Consider the following 25,879-nt stretch of genomic DNA (forward strand, 5'->3'; position numbering starts at 1 on the left):
TATGCATGATAATTAAGCGTGCACTCTCAACCAACACACACAAATCAGTTTAATTCAAATAGATAAGTGAATTGAATTCACAACTTATGAAACGCAATTAGAGGTAATCAAATCATATAGCAAGCATGATCATGGTTTCGAATCCCCCCCTAGCCAAGGGGGGGTTTAGTTCCTCATACATACAAGACAAAGAAAAGTAAATTTAACCATTGAAATTAAAGGAGAGGAAACACCTAAAAATTCCAGCAACTCGAACTTGAATTGCATGAACGTCGAAGCCCTCTTCTCCTCCTCTTTGTTGCGGCACAAGGTGTGGGTGATGGAATTGGGGGTTTTGGATGGTTTTTCCTGGTTTAGAGGGATGGAGGATGGTTGATTATGGTGGGGAAGGGTGCGGCAGAAGTGTATGGATGTGTAGGGAGGTTTATGGAGGCTTAGAATGGAGAATGGAGATGCGGCACAAGGGTTTCTGAATAGCATAAGGGGGTGGTACGAATTTTTGGCTGAAATTATGTTTATATAGTCCTAGGGTTAAGTAGATTAGGGTTAGACTTAACAGATTTGGTGGATTAGGGCCCTAGAATTCGGCTATGGTTAACCAAATCCACTTAGGAGGAGGTTTTGGCCCACATAGTTTTATAAATTGATTTGTATACCCAAATCCACAAGGATTAGGCCTTGGAAATCAGAATCCCAAAGGAATTGGGCCTAGGAAGGTGCGGCTGATTTAGGGGAGAGCGTTATTTGGCTTGCAAGGCAAGGCAAAGCCTTCTAGAAAGGTTTGGGGCGCCACTTTTCTAGGGTTTCTAGAAAGAATAGGTTTTGTGGCAGATTTAGGCCTTCTAGAATAGGATGCTTCTAGAAATAGGTTCTAGAATGATCCATTTAGGTCCCCATGCAATTAGGATTAAGACATGATAAGGTTTGGATAGGATAAGATGAGATAAGGTTTGGATAATGTTTTGGATAATGTTGGATAAGGTTTTGGATAATGTTTCCTCTTTTGAGCTCCATCCTTATCCACTTTGTCCTTAGCTTAGTTCCTTCCTCTTCTTATCACATTTCCAACTTCTTGAAGTCCAAATTCGTCCATCCATGCTAGCCCATATGTAAGCTATCCACATAGTGTCCAAAATAGCTCCAAAATGCCCTTTCTTGATACTTTACCCCATAGGACCTACAAACACACGAAATTGAGTTGTAATACGACATTAACTAAGAAATAATAACACAAATGCACAAGAATAAGCTAGTTAAGTCGCCTAAATATGCTCCTATCAGCAAGGAAGAGGTAAGTTCAATGGAGGTGGACGGCAAGGTTTTTAAGAAATAGGTAAGTGTTTAATTCCCTAAATCAATTCTAAGAATCAGGAATTAAGTTAAATCCCTTTAGAATAGGTAATTGAAATCAGGAATTAGGGGAAAAAGGCTAAGTCTTGCGGCACAAGGGAGAAAAAGAAAGGGAAGGTGCAAAACTTGCAGATTTTGAGAGATAAAGGGAAGGTAAGGTGCAGCAAGAAAAGATAAAGGCTTTAAAGCCATAAATTTGGAGAGAAAAGGGAAGGTAACTCACGGCACAATTTAGGACATGTCTAGGGCTTCTAGAACATGTGATTTAGGCAACCAACATTATTTGGAAACTTGCACAATTGGAAACCTTTCAAGAATAGAAACTCCCCATAATGGAAACTAGTTTCCAATTCTTGATTCCTCCTTCTTCCATCGATTCTAAGCTCACTTGGTCTTTAATTTCGTCCAACACTTTGGCTCCAAGCACAAATTATCCATCCTTAGCCCAAAAATGCTCCAAAAGGCTCCAAAATGCACTTCTTTGCTCCTTTAGCCGATAGAACCTGAAAACACACAAAAGAAGCATAAAGGACTAAAATAACTAAGGAAACACAACGTAAATGCCCGAGAACAAGCCAATTAAGTCGCATAAATATGCTCCTATCACATAGGGGTTGTGCAATCTTGGAAAAGTCCTTGATAAATCGTCGATAGAAACCTGCGTGACCAAGAACAAACGAACCTCTCTAACCGAAGTAGGAGAGGGTAAGTAGCGTACAAGATCTATTTTAGACTTATCAACTTCAATTCCTTTTTTAGATATTATATGACCCAAAACAATACCTTGTTTAACCATAAAGTGACATTTCTCCCAATTTCGACACAAGTTGGTTTTGAGTTCCATGCTTCTTGAAATGACGTTTTCAAGTGCATCGGCGTTCAAATCTTCAAGGTATCCCTGCGCCAGAGTCAATTATATCAATGGAGAAACATGAATGATCCTCACTAGGATACTTAATAGAATCAGAAAGACAAAAAGTAACAACTTCCCCATCAAATTCCATGGACAAAGTTCCATTAAACACATCAATCTTCGTCTGAGCCGTCTTCATGAATGGCCGCCCAAGGAGGATTGGCAACGAAGGGGCATGGTCAGATTCATCCATCTCGAGCACATAGAAGTCCGCCGGAAAGATTAAATGATTTACCTGCACTAACACATCTTCCAAAACTCCCTTTGGATAGGCATTAGATCTATCGGCCAATTGTATGATCACACCATCATTTTTCAATACTCCTAGGTTCATAGACGCATAAATTGAATATGGCATGACATTTATAGAAGCACCTAGGTCTAGCATGGCAGATTCAAAACGAGTGTTACCTATGACACAAGGAATGGTAAAACTACCCGGATCTTTGCATTTGGGGGGTAGTTTGCGTTGCAAGATGGCGGAGACATTTTCACCTACCTTTACCACCTCTTTGGTCGACATCCTCTTCCTAGTGGTGCAAAGCTCCTTTAAAAACTTGGCGTACCTCGGGACTTGCTTGATTGCATCCAAAAGGGGTATGTTTACTTGAACTTTCCGAAATGTCTCTAGTATGTCCTCCTTCATCTGATGCTGTGGACAAGAAGCAACAAGGGATTTAAAACATTCATAATACGTAGGAAAAGACTCACCTTCTTCTTGCTGAATTCCACTTATCCTTTTACGTAAAAGGATGATTCGAGAAGTTGGGAAAAACTTCTCCAGAAATGCCCTCTTCATACTCTCCCATGATGTGACGGTTCCGGGAGCTAATTCATACAACCAATCTTTGGCTTTGTCCATTAAAGAGAATGGAAAAGCCTTCATCTTCAAAATACTTCCATCTACGTTGACGGGAGTCATGCTTGAACACACCACCTCGAATTCCTTCAGATGCTTGTTCGGATCCTCCATGGACAACCCATGGTATTTTGGAATGTGGTGGAGCAAACTTGACTTCAACTCGAACTCCTCGGTCTTACCTTGGGCAGGTGGGGGATATTGGATACACAAAGGTGCGGCATTATCCAATCCCGAAGCAGAAAGCTCCTTGAGTGTCTGGTTGTCCATGGCCACGCCTTGTGGTTCTTCAAAAATCCTTGCCGTGGCCTCCTCTTCCTCTTCTAGGACTTGTTCTTCAAGGTCAGGTTCCGGGCTTGGTGGATTTGATTCGTGTTGCTTTCTCTTTCGTCTCAAAGTCCTCTCAAAATCGCTGTCAAAGTCCAAGATATGCTCACGAATCGATTGAGAACTCCGAGTCATACACTAGTACCTAAAACAAGAAAAACAAAACAAGGTCAGAAACTTAAACAAACTAAAATAAACAGAAAATAACAATCCAAGGGATTAGCAAAGTTGCTAATCCCCGGCAACGGCGCCAAAAATTTGGTGCGAAATATATAAGCACACAAATTAAAACCCTCTTTTGACAATTGTAGTATATGTATAAGTAGGGATCGTTCTAAGCCTGGGATTAGGAGGGATTGCTAAATCACTTGAAAACTGACTCAAAAACGTAAAACAAAGGTTAAAACACTAAACTAGACTCAAAGAATGCAAAACTAAACACTTAAAACACTAAAACAAACCAAAAAACTCAAAACAGCACCAAAACACTCAAAACTGCCTTAAAAACACAATCTGGGCAGTTTTGAGCACTTACACTAATTTGGACGAATTTGGGTAATAACTTGAATCAAAACACTTAGAAACACAAACTAAGACACTTTCTAACTAAATTAAACACTAAAGTAAAGGGGGATTTAGTTTTTGATGAAATTAAACAAAATGCACAGATTGTAATAAAACAGATTGTAAATACGAATTTGATGAAAATATGGATGGAATGCTAGCTAGAAGGTTCTTCTCCACACATGTCACACTTGCATACAAGATGATTTTCAGTTGGTCTTTCAATGAATCATGAAACTCAACACCCCGGGTTAATTAGGTTCGCTTAAATTAACCTTCAAGTTCTCCTTAAGTTAATGAATTGGATGGGACAGCGCATACACAATTCAAAACATTCTCCAAAAGTCCTTTACGTGAAAAGCACAATAAAGATACAATCAAAGATCATTAAGCAACATGAAAACTATAAGTGTTGACGAGGCATTTGTTACTATGATGAGCATGAAACTAGTGCCAAGAATTCATTTAACACGATCGTTTATAAGTGACCTCCACTACTTGTGAATATAAGATTGTAACTATTAGGTGCAACTCACTTATATTTGATAGGAGCATATTTAGGCGACTTACTTAGCTTGTTTGCGTGCATTTATATTGTTAATTCATAGTTGTTTTAGTAGTTTAAGCCATTTTCGTGTGTTTTTAGGTTCATATGGTTAAGGAAGCAAAAAGATGCATTTTGGAGCAAAATTGGACTTGGAATGGATAGCTTATGTTTGGAGCAAAAGGAATGGACGAAATTGAAGGATTCCTAATCCATTGCAGCCACATGCACCCATAATCATTCACACCTTGCAGCCACATGCATTCACTCTTCATAAATCAGCCACATGCACATTCAATCATTCACACCAAAACCTTGCACATGCAATCCCTTTAATTAATTCAACCTAGCTGTCATTGCACATGCATTCACCCTTTAACCCACATGCATTTCCACCCACATGCACTCCCATTCTTTAATCCATTCAGCCACAAGACATTATCATTGCACCACATTCAGCCATTCCACATGCTATTTCAGCCACATGCACTCATAATCATTCAACCAACTTTGCACATGCATTCATCATCATAACCTAGCTGTCATGTTCCCTCTTTTTCACCTATAAATAAGCATCCATTGCAGCCACAATTCATACACTCTTCCATTTCAGAAAATCATCCATACACACCAACTTGTGCCGTGAGTTCCCTACTAATCCAAACACCACCAGAAATTCAGCCATTCACCACTCCTTATCCTACCACCCCACTCCATTCTATATCATCCATAATCCCTGATAGGAGCATATTCATGCGACTTAAATGGCTTGTTCTCGTGCATTTACGTTATGTTTCTCTAGTTATTTTAGTCCTTTATGCTTCTTTTGTGTGTTTTCAGGTTCTAAGGGCAAGGTATGCAAAAGGATGCCTTTTGGAGCCTTTTGGAGCAAATTAGAGATTGGAATGGATATCATATGCTTGGAGCCAAGAGGATGGACGAAATTAAAGACTTGAAGTAGGAAAGTTAAATTCTAAAAGACCTCATGTTTAAGCATCATTGAAGACTCCTACGCATTTTAGAACACAAAAACAACATTCCTTGCAACCTTAGGACATTGTCGTGTGTTTCCTTGTGTCTCCCTTCCTTGCCATGCAAGGAAGGGCTTTGTTCCCTATTTTAAACACTTAAAGCATTCATTTATCATATCATTCACTTATTATAAGCATTCACTTATCATATCATTCACTTATCAAACCATTCACTTATCACTTCCATTCACTTATCACTTATCACTTCCATTCACTTATCACTCACCACATATCATTCATTTATCACTTAACATATCATTCATTTATCACTTAACATATCATACACTTATCATAATCATTCACTTATACACTTATCATAATCATTCACTTATTCTTTCATCATTCAACCACCAATTCAACACATGCATTTCAAACCTTTCAACACCCTTTAATCATCTCCCTTTAAGTTATGATTTTATTTCCTAACCCTACATGCATTATTTATTAGCATCTTCACATGCATTCACACACACTTCACACAAACAAACAACTCAAAACCGTGAGCTCCCATTCCCTTATGCCATTTTCAGATTTCCACCCACTAACCTAGTCATCAACACATGCATTCCCTTCACATTCACCCACATGCACTCCCACTCTTTAATCATATGCACTCCCATCATAATTCCACCACCAATTCAGCCACAAAACATTATCATTGCACCACATTCAACCACTCCACATCCCTCACCAAGAAACCATTCAACACACACATGCATCCTGAAATTCTTTGCCATGCAATCACATGCATTTCCCTTGACATTTTCAGCCATCACACTTCATCATTACACCACCATTCACTCTTTAACCCACACACACTTCACACAAACAACATTCACATGCATTCACATGCATTTCCAACACAAAACACACTCAAAACCGTGGCCACCTTTGCATTTCAGGATTCCCATTTGCATTTTCAGATTTCCAGCTTTCCCTTTTATTTTCCAGCTTTCATTCTTCATCATTGCAGCCATTCCACATGCAATTCTCCATCATTCCTCCACACAAACACCTTAAACAAATAGCCATATACATCTCCACTCCTCCTATAAATACCCTTGCATTCCCATCATTCAAAACATCTCATTTCATACACAACACACCACAAACACTTCCATTCCTTCTCTTTGCCGTGAGTCCCCTTAGAATCCAAAAACCATTTTTCCATTCCCCTTCCACTTCTCCACCACTCCTCTTCCATTCCACACTTCCATCCCCCAAACCAATTATCCCTAGACCTTATGCTACAATAAAGAGGAAGAGAAGAGGGCCTAAACGTTCGTACAATTCAAGTTTGAGTTGTTGGAATGTTTAGGCGTTTCTTTGATTTCAATGTTTAATTTCGATTCTCTTTGTTTTGTATGAGGAACTAAACCCCCCTTTAGCTAGGGGGGGATTCGAAATATATGTTTATGCTTGCATTTTGATTTGATTACTTCTAATTGCGTTTCATAAGTTGTGGATTCAATTTGTTTAACCGTTTGATTGATAACTTATTTATGTATGTTTATTAAGAATGCGCGCTTAATTTTCATGCATGAATATGACGCTAGAATATAAGTGAGTTTCACCTAATCGTTATGAACTTATATTCACAAGTAGTGAAGGTTGCTTATAAACAATCGCGTTAAACGAATTCTTGGCATAAGTTTCATGCAATCATAGTAACGAATGCCTCGTCAACACTTATAGTTTTCATGATGCTTAATGATTCTTGCTTGTTTCTCTATTATGCAATTCATGTAGGGAACTTGTGAGGAATGCTTTGGGTTGTCGTATGCAATCATCCAATTCATTAACTTAAGGAAAACTTGACGGTTAATTTAAGCGGACCTAATTAACCCGGGGTGTTGAGAATTCATGGTTTATTGAAATGCAATTGGAAATCATTTTATTATGCAAGTGTAACATGTATGGAGATGAACCCCTTAGCTAGCCATACCATCCATTCATTTCCGTCAATTTCATATTTACAATTTGTTTTCTTTACAATCTATCCATTTTAGTTTAAATTCGTCCAAAATCAATCCCCCCATATTTCGTTTAAGTCTTAGTCTTAATCTTTCTTATTTTTAGTTTTGAATTCTTCGAGTTTAGTATAGCATTTTAGTTTGTGTTTTTAAAAGCATTTTGAGTCTTTTGATTTGTTTTAATGTTTTAAAGTTTAGTTTTACATTCTTTGAGTCTAGTTTAGTGTTTTATATTATGTTTTTACGTTTTTAAGTCAAATCCAAGTGATTAACAATCCCTCCTAATCCCCGGTCCAGAACGATCCCTACTTGCACCTATACTACAATTGATAAAAAGAGGGTTTAATTTGTGTGCGTATAAATCTCGCATCAAATTTTGGCGCCGTTGCCGGGGATTAGCAACTTTGCTAATCCCTTAGTTCTTTTTTTTTTTTTTGGTTTAGTTGTTTTCGTTTTAGTTTCTAACTTAGTGTTGTTTTCTTTGTTTGTTGTTACTTTTGATTTTTGATTTAGTTCTCTTTCTTTTTAGGTACTAGAGAAGTAAGATATGGATTTTGCTAGCATTCAAGCTCAATTGGCAAATCTTACTTCTAAATTGTCGCCGTATGCCGAAAGGACCACAATGCAGAGTGTCCCTACATTTGGTGCTTCATATAGGCAAGGATTTCAAGCCAATCAATGTCCACAAAGAGATTGGAGGGATCATTCAAACTCTATATGGTGGGAAGATCAACAAGTTCAACGTGAAGCATATTGGCAACCATATGAGGAGTTCTATTCAAGACCTATGCAGCCACCACAACTTCATATGCAATATGCTCAATTAAATTCAAGTTCGCCAGTAGATTATATTCAAATTCTTAATGAAATAAATTCTTTGGCGCAGGGGTCACAAAATCAAGCCAAGGAGGCTCAACAAGAAGCATATTGGCAACCATATGAGGAGTTCAATACAACACCTATGCAGCCACCACAACCTCCCCCACAACAATTCCAATCAAGTTCAAGTATGTCCATGGATAATGATAAAAATTTTCAATTACTAACCTCTTTGACGCAGGACGAACAAAATCAAGACAAGAAGTTGGGTAAATTGGACGAGCAATTTGGGCAGATTATGGAGTTCATGAAACAAATTCAAGAGCAAAGTGAACTTTCCAACTCAACTATTGAAAACTCGAAGGAAGATTTTGAAATCCATAATGCTATCACTTTGGGAAGTGCTATGGAGGTTGGAGCTGACCTAAAAATGTCCAAACATAGCCTAGAAGTGGATGAAGAGCTGCTAATTGAGGAGGAGGAAGAAAACATGCACACGGCAAGGGTAGAACAACCCTTGCCGCAGCCCCCTAAGCCCTCTAAACCACCCACCACCAGTAAGGACGTCCCAATTTCATGTTATTTTGATGTTATTCCACCCAATGTCCCTTTTCCTAGCAGGTTTTTGATTCCCAACCAAGAAGAGAGTAAAAAGGACATCGTGGAAGCCTTCCCAAAGGTGCAAAATGCTATTCAAATTCTTGGTGCAACACAGCAAGTTTTAGATGGTGTTGAATTCTTCAAAGGACTTTGTACACCAAGAAGAATGATTCAAGAGAAGGTAGTGGCTGGAGAAGATGTAGAAGGCATCAAAGAGGACAAATTTGAAACCACAATTCCCAAGGAAGTTGGATTTTATGACACGGGACAAGTCATAACTTTCGAAGGGGTGTTTATTCTGGAGTTCATTTTGGAGCACACAGGTAAGCCGCCTCCCCGAATTTCAATTTTCTTTTATACTAACATGTGGTTAATGATTCAGGCACCCAAAATGGAATTTAAACTATTACCGGATCATTTCAAGTATCACCGCCCATTCAAAGATAAATTCCATGCCGTTTGATTTTATTTATGTTAATAAAAAAAAAAAAAAAAAAAAAAAAAAAAATAAAAAATAAAAAAAAAAAAATTTGAAAGAAAGATACTAAACATGGAGAAAGGTGGAGCTTCACAAAGGTTGTTTACGTGAAGCCCCACTACGAGGCGCAGAAGCGGAAGGTGCAGAAGCGGGAGGCATAGAAGCGGGAGGCATCGGAGCGGAAGCCATCGGAGCGGGAGGCATCGGAGCTAGAGCATTCCAGGCCTCAATACTTGGCCAAGCGCTGGATGACCCAGGAAAAAGGTGCCTCTGGAGATAAGACGCAAGCCTTTGACGGTCACTGTGAATTCGACCCTCAGATTCTTGCAGCTCATCAAGCTTCCTCTTCATCCCCGACGAATAGTTATTTGCAAGCACATGCAAACTTCTATTCTCGTACTTAAGCTGCTGGATCTCTTGCTTAAGTCTTTCCACCTCTGCCATCAACGATTCCACCTGACGGGAGCGGGCAAGCAGGCGTAGGCCCATGTTGGACACAGAGCTCGCACACTGAACACTAAGTGCGAGGGACTCTTGAACGGCCAACTCATCGGACCGTCCTGACAGCAGCCTACTATCTTTTGGAGTGAGGAGGTTTTTAGCTACTATTGTAGCTGTTGTGGCGTCCTGCATCACAGAGTCTTCACCTGAAAGAGGACCGTTAGAAGATAAAAAAGAAGGGCGCCATACATTACCTTGACGGGGCGCAACCGGATCGCTGCTGAGACTCAAATCTAAGCTAAGGTTCGATGAGTTTGCCATTTTTTTCAAAAGTGTTCAAAGAGAAGGGGTGGATGGAGTTAAAAATTTCACAAAGGGCCGGAGTCGAGTTTCAGGAATGGGAAATCTTCAGAGTGTGTATATTGGCGGTGATCGATAGCTCTATAAAATGCCAAGGCGACGCGTCCACCGATTCAAAGAGCCGGAATTTCCGGCGTAATTTAGGCGACGCGTTCTCGGCTTTTCAGAAGACGCGTTCAACTTTGGCAAAAGATTTCTAACAAAGCTGAAAACACGTGGAGGCCATCATCGCAACTACACATCTTTAGCCGACAAGCGCAAAGTTCGGCGACGCTTTCTCTGCTTTTCAGAAAACGCGTGCAGCTTTGTCAAAAGGAGCCGCATCTGCACTACCACGTGTCGTTCAGAAATCGAAGGGGCGCCTGCTCAGAAATCGAAGAGGCGTATTCAAAGATCGAAGAGGCGCCACTATTTCAAAAAGCCGGAATTGCGGGATCAAAACGTTTGTCGACAAGGGTAAAAAGTACCACCACTTGATATTATCTCTATATATGTCGACCTTCGTCTTTTATGGCAGGGCAAACCTGAAGAAAATGCCCAACTCTCCCTCACCTCTGAGGGCGCACTCCCAGCAAGGCCTTTCAAAATACTCAATTCTTTCTTCTTCCCTAAAGATGATACCAGATGCCTGGAGTACATATGACCCAGGAGGAAACGGCGGATTGAAGCATGTGCTGATTCATCCACCGCTTCTTCAAAGCAAAGGTATCTCATATCATCAAGGTCAAAAGCAAAAGTATCTCATATCATGCTCTTTCCCTGTCTTTTTCTTTGTCCTTGTTCTTACTCGCATGGCAAAGTAAAAGAAGCAATCAGCCGGCACTTGGAGTCAATCTTCCGATCTGGAGCCAACTGCCTGGAATCTATTCCTGATTGCTTACCTAGCGTTGCTCTCGAGTAGTCATCTTCAACGGTTGATACACTTCCGGAGAAGGGACCACTTCTGCAAAGGGGAGCGAGTAAGGCAAGTGAAAATGATACATTGAAGCATGTGGAGACAAACATAGGCTGAGTTATCCTCCAACCCTTTTCAATACGAATTGGAAAGATTGAACAAAGAAACAGACCAAAAGGGTAAGCTCAGACCTTCGGGGGAGACCAAAAGAACCATCCTGCTGCCCAGTTCAAGAAGTAGCACAAAGGAAAATCAACAATGGGCAGAAACCAGTTCAAGAGTAAGCCTGTGGAATCATCAAGATCAAGCCTCAATGCAATCAACAAAGAGAAGAGGGAATTTACACTCCATAACCAGATTTGCGTCCCTAAACTCTTCTCTTTGTTAATTACATTCTGCCATGTTTAGTATGTTTAGTTGTTGTTTGTGTGAATCTATGCTTAAAACATTGAGGACAATGTTTGATTTAAATGTGGGGGGGTAACTAATGTTGTTAATGCAAATTCGTGGGATTTTATCACCCATAACTTCAAATGTTGTTCCTTGCTGTTTTAAGGTGTTTTTAAGTTGTTTTAGAGTGTTTTAGTATGTTTTGTTTTTATAACTCCGAAAAGCACATAAAAATTTGAAAAATTGTTTTGAAAAGCCTAAAAAGAGTGTTTTGAGTCGTTTTTGTGAGTTTGTGTCTTAGGGTACCTTCCAACACAATGATAAGGATTTGGTTTGTAATTGCATGACTGTTAAAAAGAGTTATAAACATAGAGAAAAGTTTGATTTACTCTTGGTTTATGCTTAGTTATGGTTATAATGTATGACTTCACATGCAATCATAAAAGAAAAATTCGTTTTTGTAACATGCTTGAAGGAAGGAACTCAAACAAACGCTACAACCCTGTGAGACTCGAGCCATTACCTTCTTTGGAGAGTTATTTTCTGTGATTCTTTGTTTTCTAAAGTTGTTGAATGATCTCATTATTCCTTGCTTGGTTGCTACTTAGAATGCAATTGTATCATGATAGAACTAAATGCTAGAACTTATATCCGTTTCATTCAAAGCATGATATTGAGTTGCATAACATATATCAAGATGAAGTTGTGTAGTTGCCACCATAGCCAAATAGCCTTACTTCCCATATTTCGTATATATTGTAAGTCTTAACACCGTTGAGCCTCGTTTAACCTATTTTCTTTGCTAACCATATCACCCCTTACCTAGCCTAGATTAGGACCATCCGTACCCTTGTTCTTAAAAGATAGTGAGCATGACTTAAATGAATTCCTTTTGAGTACATTTTGCAAGAAAATGAGTGTGGGGGAGTAAAAGTTTGTTCTTAAGTTTGTATGTTTTGAGAGTCAAAAGAAAAGAAGAAAAAAAAAAATTTGTGAAAAACATATGAAAAAGAAAAAAGAGAAAAGAAAGAAAGAAAAAAAAAAAAAAAAAAAAAAAAAAAAAAGAGCTTGTTCCCCCTTGTTGTTCAAAAGTTGAGTTTTCATTCAAAAGTGAATTCTACGTTAATTCAAATGCTTTGCTCGCTATTTCTTTAAGAACCTTTGTTTTCCATATACCTTCTTTGTTAGCCAAACACCTTTAGCCCCGTTACACCCCTTTGACTTCTATCTTGATCGTTATGTGTTCAATAATGTGGAGTTTGAAATTGATATGAGCTTATGGAATCACTGGTTCTCATTCTAAGTAGTAGCATTCCATTCATGAGATCATATTCATGTCATTATCGTAAATCCAGAAAATGCTTTCCTTGTTATAACATATGTGAGTGTTCGTCTACATGTTTACATCAATCTTCTCACATATAACTAGTGTAGGGTGTGTAGTCAGAAAATCTGTGTGAAAAACGAGTGCATATCTTGTAAGGATTTGAGCAATTTCTCTAAGGCATGTTACTACATTCAAAACATGGTTTTAAATGCTTAATTGTGAACTAGTATATGGTGACTATGATTAAGAATGTACTTAAGTGTGAAGATGACTAAAATCTGTGGGAATGATGATTTTTAACGTGTCATGTGCATTGGAAATCCCTAAGACGGTTGTTGGAAGGTTTAGGTTGTGTTTTACTTGTTTTGTTTCGTTTGGTTTTGTTTTGTTTTTCTTTCTGTTTTGCTCGAGGACTAGCAAAAGATAAGTGTGGGGGTATTTGATAGGAGCATATTCATGCGACTTAAATGGCTTGTTCTCGTGCATTTACGTTATGTTTCTCTAGTTATTTTAGTCCTTTATGCTTCTTTTGTGTGTTTTCAGGTTCTAAGGGCAAGGTATGCAAAAGGATGCCTTTTGGAGCCTTTTGGAGCAAATTAGAGATTGGAATGGATATCATATGCTTGGAGCCAAGAGGATGGACGAAATTAAAGACTTGAAGTAGGAAAGTTAAATCCTAAAAGACCTCATGTTTAAGCATCATTGAAGACTCCTACGCATTTTAGAACACAAAAACAACATTCCTTGCAACCTTAGGACATTGTCGTGTGTTTCCTTGTGTCTCCCTTCCTTGCCATGCAAGGAAGGGCTTTGTTCCCTATTTTAAACACTTAAAGCATTCATTTATCATATCATTCACTTATTATAAGCATTCACTTATCATATCATTCACTTATCAAACCATTCACTTATCACTTCCATTCACTTATCACTTATCACTTCCATTCACTTATCACTCACCACATATCATTCATTTATCACTTAACATATCATTCATTTATCACTTAACATATCATACACTTATCATAATCATTCACTTATACACTTATCATAATCATTCACTTATTCTTTCATCATTCAACCACCAATTCAACACATGCATTTCAAACCTTTCAACACCCTTTAATCATCTCCCTTTAAGTTATGATTTTATTTCCTAACCCTACATGCATTATTTATTAGCATCTTCACATGCATTCACACACACTTCACACAAACAAACAACTCAAAACCGTGAGCTCCCATTCCCTTATGCCATTTTCAGATTTCCACCCACTAACCTAGTCATCAACACATGCATTCCCTTCACATTCACCCACATGCACTCCCACTCTTTAATCATATGCACTCCCATCATAATTCCACCACCAATTCAGCCACAAAACATTATCATTGCACCACATTCAACCACTCCACATCCCTCACCAAGAAACCATTCAACACACACATGCATCCTGAAATTCTTTGCCATGCAATCACATGCATTTCCCTTGACATTTTCAGCCATCACACTTCATCATTACACCACCATTCACTCTTTAACCCACACACACTTCACACAAACAACATTCACATGCATTCACATGCATTTCCAACACAAAACACACTCAAAACCGTGGCCACCTTTGCATTTCAGGATTCCCATTTGCATTTTCAGATTTCCAGCTTTCCCTTTTATTTTCCAGCTTTCATTCTTCATCATTGCAGCCATTCCACATGCAATTCTCCATCATTCCTCCACACAAACACCTTAAACAAATAGCCATATACATCTCCACTCCTCCTATAAATACCCTTGCATTCCCATCATTCAAAACATCTCATTTCATACACAACACACCACAAACACTTCCATTCCTTCTCTTTGCCGTGAGTCCCCTTAGAATCCAAAAACCATTTTTCCATTCCCCTTCCACTTCTCCACCACTCCTCTTCCATTCCACACTTCCATCCCCCAAACCAATTATCCCTAGACCTTATGCTACAATAAAGAGGAAGAGAAGAGGGCCTAAACGTTCGTACAATTCAAGTTTGAGTTGTTGGAATGTTTAGGCGTTTCTTTGATTTCAATGTTTAATTTCGATTCTCTTTGTTTTGTATGAGGAACTAAACCCCCCTTTAGCTAGGGGGGGATTCGAAATATATGTTTATGCTTGCATTTTGATTTGATTACTTCTAATTGCGTTTCATAAGTTGTGGATTCAATTTGTTTAACCGTTTGATTGATAACTTATTTATGTATGTTTATTAAGAATGCGCGCTTAATTTTCATGCATGAATATGACGCTAGAATATAAGTGAGTTTCACCTAATCGTTATGAACTTATATTCACAAGTAGTGAAGGTTGCTTATAAACAATCGCGTTAAACGAATTCTTGGCATAAGTTTCATGCAATCATAGTAACGAATGCCTCGTCAACACTTATAGTTTTCATGATGCTTAATGATTCTTGCTTGTTTCTCTATTATGCAATTCATGTAGGGAACTTGTGAGGAATGCTTTGGGTTGTCGTATGCAATCATCCAATTCATTAACTTAAGGAAAACTTGACGGTTAATTTAAGCGGACCTAATTAACCCGGGGTGTTGAGAATTCATGGTTTATTGAAATGCAATTGGAAATCATTTTATTATGCAAGTGTAACATGTATGGAGATGAACCCCTTAGCTAGCCATACCATCCATTCATTTCCGTCAATTTCATATTTACAATTTGTTTTCTTTACAATCTATCCATTTTAGTTTAAATTCGTCCAAAATCAATCCCCCCATATTTCGTTTAAGTCTTAGTCTTAATCTTTCTTATTTTTAGTTTTGAATTCTTCGAGTTTAGTATAGCATTTTAGTTTGTGTTTTTAAAAGCATTTTGAGTCTTTTGATTTGTTTTAATGTTTTAAAGTTTAGTTTTACATTCTTTGAGTCTAGTTTAGTGTTTTATATTATGTTTTTACGTTTTTAAGTCAAATCCAAGTGATTAACAATCCCTCCTAATCCCCGGTCCAGAACGATCCCTACTTGCACCTATACTACAATTGATAAAAAGAGGGTTTAATTTGTGTGCGTATAAATCTCGCATCAATCCCCAAAACTCACCTTAGACCTTGTGCTACAACAAAGAGGAAGAAAAGTGGGCCTAAACGTTCATACAATTCAAGTTTGAGTTGTTGGAATGTTTAGGTGTTTCTTTTCCTTTGAATTCAATGTTTAATTTCAATTCTCTTTGTTTTGTACGTATGAGGAACTAAAGCCCCCTTTGGCTAGGGGGGAATTCGAAATATATGTTTATGCTTGCATTTTAATTTGATTACTTCTAATTGCGTTTCATAAGTTGTGAATTCAATTTGTTTAACCGTTTGATTGATAACTTATTTATGTATGTTTATTGAGAGTGCATGCTTAATTTTCATGCATGAATATGACGCTAGAATATAAGTGAGTTTCACCTAATAGTTACGAACTTATATTCAGAAGTAGTGGAGGTTGCTTATAAACAATCGCGTTAAACGAATTCTTGGCATAAGTTTCATGCGTATTCCATAGTAACGAATGCCTCGTCAACACTTATAATTTTCATAGAGCGTAATGATTCTTGCTTGTATCTCTATTATGCAATCATGTAGGGGACTTGTGGGGAATGTTTTGGGTTGTCGTATGCAATCATCCAATTCAATAACGTTAGGAAGATTTGAAAGTTAATTTAAGCGGACCTAATTAACTTGGAGCATTGAGAATTCATGGTTTGTTGAAATGCAATTGGAAATCTTTTTATTATGCAAGTGTAACATGTGTGGAGATGAACCCCTTGGCTAGCATCCATCCATTCAATTCTATCACAAATTCATCTTTACATTCTGCAACTTTTGGAGTTCTTTCTTTTTTTTGTTTCTGTTTTCATGTTTAATTTAACTTGTTGTTCAATTATGTTAAACATGTGGAACTAATTTCTTTTTAGTTAAAGGCGAATTTGAAGCCATGAACATATGTTGGTTATGATTTGATTTACTCCAGTTATGAATTCATGAACTTTAGATGTGGTTTACTTTTCTGTTTTGATTAAGAACTTGTTTATTTATGTGGGTTGAGGGTCGACACTTAATTTGCACGCCTAAACTTGATGCTAGGATATAAGGGAATTTCACCTAATCGTTATGAACTTATATTCATGAGTAGTAAAAATCGCTAGTCACGATTGTGTTTAGTAAACCCTAGGCTGGATTAACATGCGTATTCCATAGTTATGAATGCCTAGTCGATGTTTATGATTTCCATTGAACTTAATGATCTTTGTTGAATGTCTCTATCATGTGTATTCCATGGTTAGGGACTTTGATTAGGAATAATTTGGTTGTAATGCGTATTCCATTCAATCCAATGAATCTAGGGAAATCTGAAAGTTAGTTTAAGCGGACCTAATTAACTTGGAGCATTGTCATTCATCGTTTGTTGAAGTCATAACTGGGAGTCAAATTATATGCTTATGTTCATGTGTGGATAAGGAACCCTCTAACTAGTTTCTCATCATTCTTCGTTTTACAATCTGTTTTGTTTCCAAGTTTTTGTTTTGTTTTCAAATTCGTCCAAAACCTTAATCCCCCTTTACTTTAATGTCAATTTAGTTAGAAATCAATTTAGTTTGTGTTTTTAAGAGTCTTGAGTCAAGCTACAACTTAATTTCGTCCAAATTCACCAAAGTGCTCAAAACTGCCCAGAAAATGTTTTTAAGGCAGTTTTGAGTGTTTTGGGTGATGTTTGAGTCTTTTGGTTTGTTTTAGTGTTTTAAAGTTTAGTTTTACATTCTTTGAGTCTAGTTTAGTGTTTTATATTGTGTTTTTACGTTTTTGAGTCAAATCCAAGTGATTAACAATCCCTCCTAATCCCCGGTCCAGAACGATCCCTACTTATACTTATACTACAATTGTCAAAAAGAGGGTTTAATTTGTGTGCGTATAAATCTCGCATCAATATTCTAGCATCATATTCATGCATGAAAACTAAGCGTGCACTCTCAATAAACATACACAAATAAGTTATCAATCAAGCAGTTAAACGAATTGAATCCACAACTCATGAAATTCCAACAAGCATAAACATGGTTTTGAATCACCCCCTAGCTAACTAGGGATTTAGCCTCTCATGTTCACAGAAAGAGAAACAAAATTGAAATTACACATAAAGAACAAAAGATTGATTACACCTAAAACGCCCAACGAATCCACTTTGAATTTCTGCATGTTTCAAGCTCCTCTTTCTTCTTCTTCTTGCTGCGGCAGAGAGGGTTTTTAGGGTGAGTTTGGATTATTTTCTGGGGTGTAGATGGGTTTAGGAAGGGATGGTGGTGCGGCAAGGGGTGGGATGATGTATAGAGGTGTGGATGAATGATTTGAAGTGGCTGCAATGGTGGGAAGGTTGCTGGAATGGATGAATGGTTGCGGCAGAGATGGTTTTAAGGTGATGGTGGCTGCGGATTGAAGTGGGAATGATGGAAGGGTAGCTGCGGCAGAGAGTGTTTGTGGGTGTAAGATGAAAAGAATGAATGAAAAGTGACCTAGGGTACGGCTAGGCTTTAGTTTATATAGGGTTTCAGAAAATAAAACCCTAGCTTATTTTTATTAACTAAAATTAAGTCAAAGGCTGCTAGAATTAGGAAATTAATTCAGAAATTAAAAGGGAAGTGGCTGCAAGGTGCGGCTAGGGTTTAGTTTAGGAAAGGAGCATGTGTTTAATTTCATAACCTAGGACAAAATTGCCCCCCCCTTGCACGGCAAGGGAAGGTGAGCAAGGGAAACCCACGGCAAAGGGGTTTAAGGGGGCTAGGGCCTTTGTTTTGTGTCCTAAAGTGCCTACAAGGCCTTCAAAGTGGCTAGAAAATACGGACGTTTAAGATTAGGAAAGGTTACCAAAACGGGAAACCTAGGGTTAACTTTCCTACTTCAAGTAGGACTCCTTGTTGAAGTAGGAATCCTCGTTGAAGTTGGAATCCATCGTTCTTCAAGTCTTCAACTCATTCATTCCTCTTTTGCTCCAAAAGACTCCAATTTGCATCTTCTTGCACACTTCGGCTTTATAATCTGAAAATACACAAAAGTGACTTTAAACACTAAAATAACTAAGGAAACACAACATAAATGCACGAGAACAAGCTAATTAAGTCGCATGAATATGCTCCTATCAATATTCTTGCATGAAAACTAAGCGTGTGATGTGATATATAATAGCACACTCAAATTAAAACCCTCTTTTTGACAATTGTAGTATAGATATAAGTAGGGATCGTTCTAGGCCGGGGATTAGGAGGGATTGGTAATCTACTCTCAACTGACTCAAAAACATAAAACTAAACTTGAAAACACTTAAATAAACTCAAAAGACTCTTAACTAAACTTATATGACTCAAAACAAACTTAAAAGACTCAAAACAACACAAAACAATCAAAAAGACTCAAACTTGACTCTAAGACTTACTTTGGATGAAAATTGAATTAGTTTTGACTCAAAACACTTAAAAACACACAACAGCTCAGATTCTAACCAAATTGACACTTAAAACAAAGGGGGGTTTTGGTTTTGACGAATTTGAATTAAAACAAAACAGAAACTAAACTAGACAAAGTTATGAACGAATTTGGGGAATATGGATGGGTGATTAGCTAGCTAGAGGGTTCTTCTCCACACATGACACACTTGCATACAAATTGATTTCCAGTTGCTTTTCGATAAACCATGAACCTCAACACCCCAGATTAACCGTGACATCACGAATTAACCCTCAGATTCTCCTTAAGTTATTGGATTGGATGACATCATACGACAACCTAAAGCATTCTTCAAAAGTCCCCTACATGACATCATAATAGAGATACAATCAAAGATCATTACGTTCTATGAAAATCATAAGTATTGACAAAGCACTTGTAACTATGACATCATGATACTCATGCTAGGAATTTACTTAACATGATTGTGAAAACAACCTTAACTACTTGTGAATATAAGTTTGTAACGATTATGTGAAACTCCCTTATATTCTAGCTCCAAATTCAAGCATGCAAATTAAGTGTGCACCCTTAATCAACAAACAAGAATAAGTTATCCATCAAACGGTTAAGTAAATCGCATTCACAATTTATGAAATCACAACTGAAATTAATCAATTCATATTGCAAATATAATCATGGTTTCAAAGTGTCCTCTAGCTAAAACATGTTTAGCTCCTCATGTTTACAATAAAACAAAGAGAATATAAATTAAACATTAAAAACAAAGATAGAATACACCTAGAAACACTCCAGGTGGCTTGTCCTTCCTTCCTTGCTGCCAACAATGGGGATTTATGCGAATTTAGGCTCTTGAGGTGTGGTGGATGGTGTGCTGTGAATTTGTGGTAGAGGGTGGTGGTTTTTGAGTGTTGTGGCATCAAGTATTTATAGGGTGAAGGGGAGGCACGAATTTGGGCTGAAAAGGAGAGGAATTAGGACTCCAAATCACCAAAGAAGAAGGACACTATCAATTAGATTCCAAGGAGGACAAGGAATGGTCCTTGTGGCAGATTCTAGAGCTTCTAGAAGGGTTACATGTGGCATAAACTTAATGCACGAAAATAGGGCTTCTAGAACTTAATATTTAGGTGATTTAATGTGAAAAGGAGTCCTCTTTGAAGTTGGAATTAAGGTAGGAAAAGATTAGGATAGGATAAGATAAGATAAGGTTGGATAAGGTTTGGATAAGATAAGGAAATTTGGATATGGTTCCTTATTTCTTGCTCTTTCCTTATCTTCTTTGCATTGGGACTTCTTTCTCCAGATTTTTAGCCTTTCCTAGCTTCTCTTGACTTCAATTTCGTCCATCCACATTGCTCCATAGTTAAGCTATCCAATCCATGCCCAAAACTGCTCCATTTAGCTTCAAAATGCACTTTCTTGCTCCTTTTGCCATTAGGACCTAAAAACATACGAAAATAGCTTAAAAGACTAAAATAGATAGTAATTAAGTAACTAAATGCAAGGAAACAATCATAACTAAGTAGCATAAATATGCTCCTATCAGCGTGCACTCTCAATAAACATACACGAATAAGTTATCAATCAAGCAATTAAACAAATTGAATCCACAACTCATGAAATTCCAACTGAAGGTAATCAATTTATATTGCAAGCATAAACATGGTTTTGAATCACCCCCTAGCTAACTGGGGATTTAGCCTCTCATGTTCACAAAAAGAGAAACAAAATTGAAATTAAACATAAAGAACAAAAGATTGATTACACCTAAAACGCCCAACGATTCCACTTTGAATTTCTGCACGTTCAAGCTCCTCTTTCTTCTTCTCCTTGCTGCGGCAGAGAGGTTTTAGGGGATTTTTGGATATAATTTTGGTTTAGGAAGGGAGTTAGGATGGTATGTGATGCGAAAATTACTTAACACACAAATTAAACCCTCTTGTTGACAATTGTAGTAGATATGTAAGTAGGGATCGTTCTTAAACCGGGGATTAGGAGGGATTGCTAAACACTCTAAACTGACTCAAAATCGTAAAAACAAAGTTTAAACACTAAACTAGACTCAAAGAATGCAAAACTAAACTATAAAACACCAAAACAAACCAAAAGACTCAAAATAGCAAATAAACACTCAAAACTGCCTTAAAAACACTTTCTGGGCAGTTTTGAACACTAAACTCAAATCTGGACGAAATTAAGTTATCACTTGACTCCAAACACTTAAAAACATCAACTAAATTGATTTCTAACTAATCTAACACTTTAAATTAATGGGGGAATTGGTTTTGACGAAAATTAAGTAAATTAAGACAAGGACAAAGAAAACAGATTCTTTAGACTAAATTAGGTGAATTGATGAATGATGAGCTAACTAGAGGGTTCTTCTCCACACATGACACCCTTGCATTCAAATTGATTTCCAATTGCTTCTTTTAATAAATCATGAAACTCAATACCCCAAGTTAACCGTGAACAGCACTTTTTTAACTTTCAAGTTTTCCTTAAGTTATTGAATTGGATGGGAATGCGCATACAACAAGTCAAAACATTCTCTAAAAGTCCCTTACGTGAAAAGCACAATAAAGGTACAATCAAGGATCATTAAGTTTCATGAAAACTATAAGTATTGACGAGGCAATTGTTACTATGAAAAGCATGAAACTTTTGCCAAGAATTCACTTAACACGATCGTCGATAAACGACCTCCACTACTAGCAAATATAAGGTTATAACTATTAGGTGAAATTCCCTTATATTTTAGCTTCAAATCCCTGCATGAAAAACTAAGTGGCCACCTTAATCAACACACAAGAATGAGTTATCAATCAAACAATTAAGCAAATTGAATTCACAACTTATGAAATAACAATTGGATGTAATCAATTCATCTTGCAAGCATAATCATGGTATTGAATAGCCCCCTAGCCAAAAGGCTTAGTTCCTCATGTTCACAAAACAAAGGAAAACAGATTTATACATTGTAAATATAAGAAAGAGAACACCTAAATACTCCAACGATCCAATGTTGAATAGCTGGAATCTTCAAGCAATCTTCTTCCTCTCCTTTGCTACGGCACAAGAGGTTCTGGTGAGTTTAGGGGGTTATGGATGATGTAGAATGATGGATTTAGGTTTGGGATGGATGTAGGGGACGGCAAGGGTTGGTTTTGGGCAGAAAATATGGAGAATGGTGAAGTATGGATGTGTTAGAGGGATGGGATGATTTTCTGGCGTGAATGGTGAATCAATGAAACTTTGTGGCTGCAACAAGGATGTTTATTTGTAGGATTTCAGGAATTAAAACCCTAGGTTATTTAGGTAAACAGAAATTAAGTCAAAAGCTTCTAGAAATAGGAAATCAAATCAGAAATTTAAAGGAAACTAACTAAAAGTTGCGGCAATGGCATAAAACACAAAAGGAATGTGTTTTAATGCAAGGAAATAGGAAAGAACCATCTCCCTTGCACGGCAAGGGTTTGTAAGTGATGCGAAATATATAAGCACACAAATTAAAACCCTCTTTTGACAATTGTAGTATATGAATAAGTAGGGATCGTTCTAGACCGGGGATTAGGAGGGATTGATAAATCACTTGAAAACTGACTCAAAAACGTAAAACACAAATTAAAACACTAAACTAGACTCAAAGAATGCAAAACTAAACAATAAAACACTAAAACAAACCAAAAGACTCAAAACAGCCCCAAAACACTCAAAACTGCCTTAAAAACACTTTCTGGGCAGTTTTGAGCACTTTCACTAATTTGGACGAATTTGGGTAATAACTTGAATCAAAACACTTAGAAACACAAACTAAGACACTTTCTAACTAAATTGGACACTAAAGTAAAGGGGGATTTAGTTTTTGACGAAATTAAATAAAATGCACAGATTGTAATTAAATCAGATTGTAAAGATGAATTTGATGAAAATATGGATGGAATGCTAGCTAGAAGGTTCTTCTCCACACATGTCACACCTGCATACAAGATGATTTTCAGTTGGTCTTTCGATGAATTATGAAACTCAACACTCCGGGTTAATTAGGTCCGCTTAAATTAACCTTCAAGTTTTCCTTAAGTTAATGAATTGGATGAGACAGCGCATACACAATTCAAAACATTCTCCAAAAGTCCTTTACGTGAAAAGCACAATAAAGATACAATCAAAGATCATTAAGCAACATGAAAACTATAAGTGTTGACGAGGCATTCGTTACTATGATGAGCATGAAACTAGTGCCAAGAATTCATTTAACGCGATTGTTTATAAGCAACCTCCACTACTTGTGAATATAAGTTTGTAACTATTAGGTGAAACTCACTTATATTCTAGCATCATATTCATGCATAAAAATTAAGCGTGCACTCTCAATAAACATACACAAATAAGTTATCAATCAAGCAGTTAAACGAATTGAATCCAAAACTCATGAAATTCAACCAAAGGTAATCAATTCATATTGCAAGCATAAACATAGTTTCGAATCACCCCCTAGCTAACTAGGGGTTTAGCCTCTCATGTTCACAGATAAAGAAACAAAATTGAAAGTATACATAGAAAACAAAAGATTGATTACACCTAAAACGCCCAATGAATCCACTCTGAATTTCTGCACGTTTCAAGCTCCTCTTTCTCCTTTCTTCTTGTTGCGGCAGAGAGGTTTTATGGATGATTTGGATGTTTTTCTGGTTTAGGGATGGGTTTATGGGGATATGGTGGTGCGGCAAGGTGGTTGGATGATGTATGGAGGTGTGGATGGTGGCTGGAATGGAGGGAATAGACTGCGGCAAAGAAGAATAATATGGGATGGTGGCTGCGGCTTAGGGTTTTTAGGGTGAATGATGAAGAGTGAATGAGAGAAGAGAGAGCTAGGGTGAATTAAACGGTGCGGCTGAGATGGGAGTTAAAAGGCTTAGGGTGAATGGATAGGGACTTGCGGCTGATATGGATTTTGTGGCTGCCTTATGGAGTAATGAATAATAATCAATATAGGGTGCGGCTAGGGTTTACAATATAAATGGTTTCAGAAAACGAACCCTAGCTTATTTTGGTTAATTAAAATTAAATCAAAGGCTTCTAGAAAAAGCAAATAAAATAAGAAATTAGAGAGGGAATTGATTAATAGGTGCGGCTAGGGTTTAGTTTGGGAGAGAAATAGGTTTAAATCAGAAATAAAAGGGCAAGGTGCGGCTAGGGTTAGGAGCATGTGTTTTAAATGCAAACCTAGGACAAAATTGCCCCCCCTTGCACGGCAAGGGAAGGGAAAAAGGGTTAAGGCACGGCAAAGGGGTTTAAGGTGGGCTAGGGCCTTTGTTTTGTGTCCTAAAGTGCATACAAGGCCTTCAAAGTGGCTAGAAAATACGGACGTTTAAGATTAGGAAAGGTTACCAAAACGGGAAACCTAGGGTTAACTTTCCTACTTCAAGTAGGAAACCTTATTTGAGTAGGAATCCTCGTTTGAGTAGGAATTCATCGTTGGAGTAGGAATTCATTGTTTCTTCAAGTCTTCAACTCATTCATTCCTCTTTTGCTCCAAAAGACTCCAATTTGCATCTTCTTGCACACTTTGGCCTTATAATTTGAAAATACACAAAAGTGACTTTAAACACTAAAATAACTAAGGAAACACAACATAAATGCACGAGAACAAGCTAAATAAGTCGCATGAATATGCTCCTATCAAATTCCCCCACACTTAGCTTTTGCTAGTCCTCGAGCAAAACAAAACAACTAAAGAAAATAAGACGAAACAAAACAAACAAAACAAAACCTAAACCTTCCAACGTTTGCCTCAGGGATTTCCAATGAAACATGATATGTCAAAGATCATTACTCTCATAGCTTTTAGTCTTCCTTCCCCTCGAGCACATACTTAATTATAGTCACCATTCACTAGTTCGCATTAAATCAATTAAAACACATTTTGAATGTAGTAACATGCCTTAGAGAATTCCCTCAATTCCTCACTAGTTATGCACTCAATTTTCACACAGATTTTCTGACTACACACCCTACAATAGTTATATGTGAGAAGATTGATGTAAACATGAAAGACTAGTACTCACATATGTTATAACAAAGAACGCAATTTCTGGAGTAATAGTGAGCAAAGTAATGAATTAGACACTTAGAATTCCTTAAGCAATAGGGTTCCTTAAGCAATAGTGAGCAAAGTAATGAATTAGACACTTAGAATTCCCATTAGAACGCAAATATCAACTTTGAACACCCAAGGGGAAGTCACACAAAACTTAGGGCCATATTCATTGTTTTGGGCCCTTACTTCAACACACAATACTTTGGAACTCTTTTCACTTCTTTTTTTTTTCACAACTTTTTTTTTTCTTCTTCTAGCCGTGCCTATGGCACATAAACTCACATATATACTCCTTCCCCCACACTTATTTTCTGCAACACATTAATCAAAAGGAATTCATTCATACTTACTATGCTTCAAGAACAAGGGTACAGATGGTCCTAATCTAGGCTAGGTGAGGATGATATGGG

The sequence above is a fragment of the Pyrus communis genome, chromosome 17, assembly GCF_041283825.1.
Source record: "Pyrus communis isolate YQ-2024b chromosome 17, ASM4128382v1, whole genome shotgun sequence".
Classification (NCBI taxonomy): Eukaryota; Viridiplantae; Streptophyta; class Magnoliopsida; order Rosales; family Rosaceae; genus Pyrus; species Pyrus communis.